This window comes from Bison bison, unplaced genomic scaffold (assembly GCF_000754665.1).
Source record: "Bison bison bison isolate TAMUID 2011002044 unplaced genomic scaffold, Bison_UMD1.0 scf7180017864440, whole genome shotgun sequence".
Lineage (NCBI taxonomy): Eukaryota > Metazoa > Chordata > Mammalia > Artiodactyla > Bovidae > Bison > Bison bison.
Window position 1 is genome coordinate 3,460,878 of NW_011495002.1, and position 8,442 is coordinate 3,469,319.

Genomic DNA, 8,442 nt, shown 5'->3' on the forward strand with positions numbered 1-8,442 from the left:
TAAAAAACTCATTGAAGAACCACCATCCCCATTCCTCTCTAGGCCCCTGGGCTCGTTTTTCTTTCTACTTTATTAGAGTTGAGGGATTTGAAACTGTGATAGATTTTACTACCCAAACTCTCCCCCAACCCTGTTTGTCTGAGAACAAAAAAATGATGCTTAAGGAATTCAGTCTTCAGACCCAAAGTCACATGTGTGGCTACCACTTCACTTGCTGCCGAACTCAGGGACCCACCCCCTCTGCCTTAGAGACAAGGTGCCGCCTTCTGTTCACTTGGCCTTTAACACACAGAGGATTGTTATTTTCTGCCTCACTGTCTGCCCTCGGGCACTGAGAAGTTGTTTTACTGGTTGCTCATTTCTGACTGGCTTAATTCTCCCCTAGTCTTCCCATCTGAGGTTCACTATTTTGTCTGTTTTCTGATATATTAGTTCAAAGACATGTGAGAAAGGGAAAATGCTATTCATTTTAAAAGTTGATAAGTAAGTGGGTAAAGCTTTTTAATGGGAGATCAACCAACTCCCTAAAACTTAGAAAGTTCTCTTTTTTTGGCCTTGAGGCTTGTGGGATCTTAGTTTCCTATCCAGGCATCGAACCCAGGAACTCCACAGTGGAAGTGTGGAGTTTTAACCACTGGACCACCAGGGAATTCCTAGGAAATTCTTAATTTTCCGTGGCTAACAGTGTCCATGAGGAGAGATGTCGTCGAAATACACATCATTTAAAACCTTTGCTAAACCCATGGTGCAACTTATTTCTCTAGGACACTTTTATTTTTTAAGGAGAGCCGCTTTCTTTTTCCTGTCCAACATTTGATTGTACTGAGAACCATAGGACTTCCCTGGTGACTCAGTGGATAAGAATCTGCCTGCCAATACAGGGGACACTGGTTCAATCCCTGATCTGGGAAGATCCCACGTGCCACGGAGTGACTAAGCCCATGTAGCACAACATTCTGCATGCACTCTAGAGCCTGCAAGCTGCAACTACTGAAGCCCCCGTGCCCTAGAGCCTGTGCTCTGCAGCGAGAGAAGCCACCGCAGTGAGAAACCCGGGCACCTCGACTACAGAGTAGCGGTTCATCGCAACTGGAGAAAGCCTGCACGCAGCAGCAAAAGACCCGGCACAACAAAAATAAAAATTTGAAAAAAGAACCATAAAAATGCATCTCAGGCAATATTGTGGGCAGCATTCTGACACAGAATTAGAATCAACATTTACAAATTTAATAATTGAGCTTCAAAAAATAGAAAATTAATTCTAAAAAGATACAGGCTTCCTGGCTTTAGTAACCCATGCTGGGAGGGATTGGGGGCAGGAGGAGAAGGGGACGACAGAGGATGAGATGGCTGGATGGCATCACTGACTCGATGGACGTGAATCTGAGTGAACTCCGGGAGTTGGTGATGGGCAAGGAGGCCTGGCGTGCTGCGATTCATGGGGTCACAAAGAGTCGGACACGACTGAGCGACTGAAATGAACTGAACCCTTAAAATGATTATCATACCTGTTGAACCTATCAAAAAAGCAAAGGACAAATTCATAGGGACAGAAAGTAGAATGGTGATTGCTAGGGATGACGGAGGGGATGGGGAGATGGCATTTAATGGGGACAGGTTCCTTTGGGAAGATAATAAAAAGTTCTGGAGATGGATGTTGGATGGTATTGGATGGATAGTTGCACAGTAAAGGAAATATATTAGTGCCTCTGAACTGCACAGTTGCTGCTGCTGCTGCTAAGTCGCTTCAGTCGTGTCCGACTCTGTGCGACCCCATAGACAGCAGCCCACCAGGCTCCCCCGTCCCTGGGATTCTCCAGGCAAGAACACTGGAGTGGGTTGCCATTTCCTTCTCCAATGCATGAAAGTGAAAAGTCAGAGTGAAGTCGCTCAGTCATGTCCGACTCTTAGCAACCTCATGGACTGCAGCCTACCAGTCTCCTCCGTCCATGGGATTTTCCAGACAAGAGTACTGGACTGGGGTGCCATTGAACTGCACAGTTAAGAATGGCTAAAATGGCACATTTTATGTGTGTATATTTTACCACAATAAATACAGGCGAAAAAAAAGAAAGAAAAGGAGTAGTTCTAGGATCGGCTGCAGGAAGTTACTGTTGAAATAACCAGAACTTTTGTTGTTTGAGCCTTAGCAGAGAACAGGCAATAATAGTTTCCTGAAGTTACTGTTGTGGTATTAATATTAATTAATATTAATATATCTCTGTAGAAAGAGATGAGGAAAGAAATTTCAACAGCTTAGCATTTATGGGGTACATGACTGGGAGAAAAACACTTGTGAAAAATATCATGATAGAAGGCCTTTATTTCAAGTGTGGTGAAGGCCGCTGACTCATTGGATAACTGGAGTATTTGTGGCTTGAGTAATGGCCAAGCCAAGAATCCTGTAGTCAGACTCTTTCTTCCTTGGGGAAAAAAGAAAAAGGAGGTCAAGTCAATTCTATCCCTCTCTATCTTGGATATTTTGTTCCATGATGATTTTGACCAACCCCAAATTCCTCCAGCAAGGGAGGAATGTTCAGTGTTTTTGTAACCTTGATTAACTGTGATATTATTCCAAACAAGGAGGCAGACCCCTATGGGGGCAAGAGGTGGAGAGGAGCGAGCTAAATCGGGAGTCTGTTTTTGATCCCAGCCAGATGATGGATGTCTTACGAATGGGGCCAGTGCTACTTCTGATCTCATTCTGAGAAAAGACACTTTCACCAGCTGGGCGAAATGTCTGGACTCAAGTATGAAGCCAGTTGATTGGCTCAGCTAAATAGCTGAAGGAACTCAAATTCTTCTGATAATAATATTCTAATTATTTATCTTCCTGTGCTTGGACGCTCAGTCGTATTCGACTCTTTGCAACCCCATGCACTGTAGCCTGCCATGCTCCTCTGTCCATGGGAATTCTTCAGGGAAGAATACTGGAGTGGGTTGACATGCCCTCCTCCAGGGGTTTATCTTCCTGAGGTTGCACTTATTTTGAGTGTTTTCGGATTGGGATAAAATAATAACATGAGTCAGGGGCTTGGAGCTGCCATGGCTAAGAGTTGCTGTTTTCTGTGAAGTCATGGCATTAGGTTAGCAGGCATCTGGTTCTCTTAAGGATGCTGTTGAATGTAGTCAAGCAAAGATATTCTAGAGTCAGGCTTCCTGGCATGAATACTGGGTCTGCCTCTTGCAAGATGAGACCTCAGGCAATTGCCCACATCTCTGTGCCTTTAGGGTTGTCATCTCTAAAAAGAGGATGATTGCAATAGATCTTGCATCATAGGTTGCTGTGAAATATGATTTAAAACCTGTAAAGTGCTCGGACCTCTTCATGGATCAGAGCCTTGTCATGGTGAATGGGGAAAAGCGGAAGCAGTGACAGAAAATTTTATTGTCTTAGGCTCCAAAATTCCTGTGCGTGGTGATAGCAGCCATGAAGTTAGAAGACTTGCTCCTTGAAAGGCAAACTATGACAAACTTAGACATCTTATTAAAAAGCAGAGACATCACTTTGCAGACAAAGGTTTGTACAGTCAAAGCTGTGTTTTTACTAGCAGTAGCATGCAGATGTGAGAACTGGGCCATAAAGAAAGCTAATTCAATGGACATAATTTAGCAAGCTCTGGAACGTACTGAAGGACGGAGGAACCTTGGCATGCCACAGTCTTTGGGGTTGCAAAGAGTTGGACACAACTTAGTGACTGAATGACGACAACAAAAGTGCTTGGAACAGTGCTTAGCGTGTAGGGACTGGGTCGTAAAATGAGCTATTATTTGTGTTAATCATTGCCTCTTTGGAGGAAGATGTGGCTAAAACAGTAAGGGTGAAGGCTGCAGCGGTAGGTTTGTTGCCTATGAGTCACAGACCCTTTGCATTGGAGAGTTCAAAACTCAATGGCTTTGTCAGATCATCATGTGCATATTACAATTTTGTTCGTCAATTACACCTCAATGAAGTGGAAAAGAAGGGAAAAAACCCTCCATGACTGCTATACACATGTATTTGTTGTTGTTTAGTCACTAAGTAGTGTCTGACTCTTTACAACCCCATGGGCTGTAGCCCACTAGGCTACTCTGTCCATGGGATTTACCAGGCAAGAAAACTGGAGCAGGTTGCCGTTTCCTTCTCCAGGTGATCTTCCTGACCCAGGGATCGAACCTGCATATCCTGCATTGGCAGGTGGATACTTTACCACTGAGCCACCAGGGAAGCCATACGAGTAATGCAGGTTTTCGTGAACCATTCCTGCATTCACTCATTTGTTGATTCACCCTGTGCCAGGCATTGGGGATACAGAGCCAATTACAGTGTGATTTATTATGATGCTCAGTCTAGTGGCAAAGACACATGAAGAGATTACTGTGCAATATGTAGGTACAAAGGTAAAGATACGTACAAGGTATCACTGAGTCGTGATGGAGGAAGCCTCACGGGTTGAGGATAAGGTAGGAAGGAACACTCAGGGGAAATTCCTGGAAGTAATCCCCCAAAATATGTGTTTGGTCAAATAAAGCTTGATTTTACTAAAAAATCAGTAACAGTTTCAGCCTGTGTCTCTAAAAGATAAGGATTCTCTCTCTCTCTCTGATAAATAAAGTACTATTATTGCCTCTAAAATAAATAATAATGGTTACTCAATTAAAATACTACAATATTAACTGTAATAAAATATCTGATTGATTATCTGGAATCACCAGATGGTCAATACCAAAATCAGATCGATTATATTCTTTGAAGCTGAAGATGGAGAAGCTCTACACAGTCAGCAAAAACAAGACCAGGAGCTGACTGTGGCTCAGATTGCAAAATCCAGACATAAATTGAAGAAAATAGGGAAAACCACTAGACCATTCAGGTATGACCTAAATCAAATCCCCTACAATTACACAGTGGAAGTGAGAAATAGATTCAAGGGATTAGATCTGATAGAGTGCCTGAAGAACTATGGACAGAGGTTCGTGACATTGTACAGAAGACAGTGATCAAGACCATCCACAAGAAAACGAAATTCAAAAAGGCAAAATGGTTGTCTGAGGAGCCCTTACAAATAGCTGAGAAAAGAAGAGAAGCTAAAGGCAAAGGAGAAAAGAAAAGATATACCCATTTGAATGCAGAGTTCCAAAGAATAGCAAGGAGAGATAAGAAAGCCTTCCTCAGTGATCAATGCAAAGATATAGAGGAAAACAATAGAATGGGAAAGACTAGAGATCTCTTCAAAAAAATGAGAGATACCAAGGAACATTTTATGCAAAGATGGGGACAATAAAGGATAGAAATGGTATGGACCTAACAGAAGCAGAAAATATTAAGAGAAGGGGGCAAAAATACACAGAAGAACTACACAAAAAAGATCTTAATGACCCAGATAACCATGATGGTGTGATCACTCACCTAGAGCCATACATCCTGGAATGCCAAGTCAAGTGGGTCTTAGGAAGCATCACTACGAATAAAGCTAGTGGAGGTGACGGAATTCCAGCTGAGCTACTTCAAATCCTAAAAGATGATGTTATGAAAGTGCTGCACTCAATATGCCAGCAAATTTGGAAAACTCAGCAGTGGTCACAGGACTGGAAAAGATCAGTTTTCATTCCAATCCCAAGAAAGGCAATACCAAAGAACGTTCAAACTACTGCACAATTGCACTCATCTCACACGCTAGCAAAGTAATGCTCTAAATTCTCCAAGCTAGGCTTCAATAGTACATGAACTGAGAACTTTCAGATGTTCAAGCTGGATTAAAAAAGGCAGAGGAACCAGAGATCAGATTGTCAACATCCACTGGATCATAGAAAAAGCAAGAGAGTTCCAGAAAAACATCTGCTTTACTGACTACACCAAAGCTTTTGACTGTGTGGATCACAACAAACTTTGGAAAATGCTTTAAGAGATGGGAATACCTGACTACCTTACCTGCCTCTTGAGAAATCTGTATGCAGGTCAAGAAGCAAGAGTTAGAACCAGACATGGAACAACAGACTGGTTCAAAATTGGAAAAGGAGTACGTCAAGGCTGTATGTTGTCACCCTGCTTATTTAACTTATAGGTAGAGTAAATCACACAAAATGCCTGGCTGGATGAAGCACAAGCTGGAATCAAGATTGCTGGGAGAAATATCAATAACCTCAGATATGCAGATAACACCACCGTTATGGCAGAAAGCCATAGAGAAAGTGAAGAGCCTCTTGATGAAAGTGAAAGAGAAGAGTGAAAAGGCTGGCCTAAAACTCAACATTCAAAAGCTAAAAAACATGGCATCCTGTCCCATCACTTCATGGCAAATAGATGGGGAAACAACGGAAACAGTGAGAGACTTTATTTTCTTGGGCTCCAAAATCACTGCAGATGGTGACTTCAGCCATGAAATTAAGAGATGCTTGCTCCTTGGAAGAAAAGCTATGACCAACCTAGATAACATATTAAAAAGCAGAGACATTGCTTTGCCAACAAAGGTCCATCTAGTCAAAGCTATGATTTTTCCAATAGTCATGTATGGATGTGAGAGTTGGACCATAAAGAAAGCTGAGAGCCGAAGAGTTGATGCTTTTGAACTATGGTGTTGGAGAAGACTCTTGAGAGTCCCCTGAACTACAAATAGATCCAACCAGTCTATCCTAAAGGAAATCATTCCTGGGTGTTCGTTGGAAGGACTGATGTTGAAGATGAAACTCCGATACTTTGGCTACCTGATAGGAAGAGCTGACTCATTTGAAAAGACCCTAATGCTGGGAAAGACTGAAGGCAGGAAGAGAAGGGGATGATAGAGGATGAGATGGTTGGATGGCATTACCAACTCGATGGACATGAGTTTGAACAAGCTCTGGGAATCAGTGATGGGCAGAGAACCTGGTGTGCTGCAGTCCATGGGGGCGCAAAGAATCAGACACGACTGAGTAACTGAACTGAACTGATACGTGTCACATTATTTTTAAGTTGGTTTGAATGAATCAGGATGCAAGTAACTGCAAACCTTGTAATGGACCTCTTTCTCTTTTTCATTCTTTGTAATTTATTTGCTGAAGAAACTGAGTTGTTTATCTTGTATAGTGTTCCATGGATGGATTTTGCTAATTGCATCTTAATGGTGTCATGTAACATTTTCCTCTATTCGTTATACTTCCTATAAATACTGTGTCCAATTTAAAGTTTTGTCAGACTCAGGTTCAATTTCTTGGGGTTGGGTGGGGACGTAGATGGGCCAAAATTCCTTCACAGAGAGTGTGGAGCATTTCCTTCAGGAGGCATGTACCGAACGGTGGTCTCTCTTTTAAGATGTTTGTAGCCCCTGACGGTCTTTGGTTAGGGCCATTCCTTCATAAAGGTTGTAAAGTGTTCCTATTCTAATTCTCCCTTTCCTTCTTTGGCTGGAATCCTAGAGAGAGTAATTTCCCCTCATTTATTATTTGCTTACTCACTGGTATATATAAGTTGGTCTAGGAAAGGCAAGTGGAGTGCCTGGTCGAAAAATCCATATTAACAGTGGCCCTGTGGTATTACAAGACCCACAGCCTTTAATGTCAGTAAAATTCTATCATCATACAATTCTACTAAAGCAGGAAGGTGGACCGATGGGGTTTTATAAGTACCTGGCATCAGAAGAAGAACTTTCTGCTTATAACATAGCTTTAAAAACACTTTAACTTCCCCCCAAGCTTTTAGTCAAAATAGTTTTTTTTTAAAAAAGCAGCAATTACAAAAAGATAATCTTGCTGAACTGAAATCCTAGACTACATCTCGTATCATTTTAGTTTTCAGTGACCTACTTAGCGCGTGGCATGATTTACAGTGAGGGTTTATTGCTTTAGCAAAATAATGCTTTGGTCATTCACTTAAAGGGAAAAAATATCCTCTGTTTTACTCTGTAGTATGGAATGAAATCTTTAAACAGTCAAAATCAGCTTGAGGTTAAGTCATCATTAGGACAACTTTATACCAAACCTAAAATAGATGTGTACCTTAGCATTGATGTATATAGAGCTTGTGTTTCCTAGAAGGTAAAGCAAAAACATATTCCCATGACCACATGCAGGATAAATAAGCAAGTCACACACACACAAAGGTTAATGACAATGGAACACTTGAGGGACTTCCCTGGTGGTCCAGGGGCTAAGACTGTGCTCCCAAGGCAGGGGTCATAGGTTCAATCCTTGGTTGGGGAACTAGATCCCATATGCCACAACTAAGACTTGGCACAGACAAATAAATATATATTTTTTAAATGGAACATTTAAGAAGCACTACATTTTAGGTGTTCTGTGAAAAATCCCTTTTAAATGTATTCCCAAGTGAAATCAGTTGTTTGCATTCGATTGGTGACATAAAACGTTAATAGTAGTGGAAACAGGAGTAACCTCTGAGCTTTTGGGTGGCCTCTGGTGTGACCTCAAAGTCCTCAACTTCCTCCAATGGGGAGACTGGTCAACCCGGATCCTGACCAGTTTTCC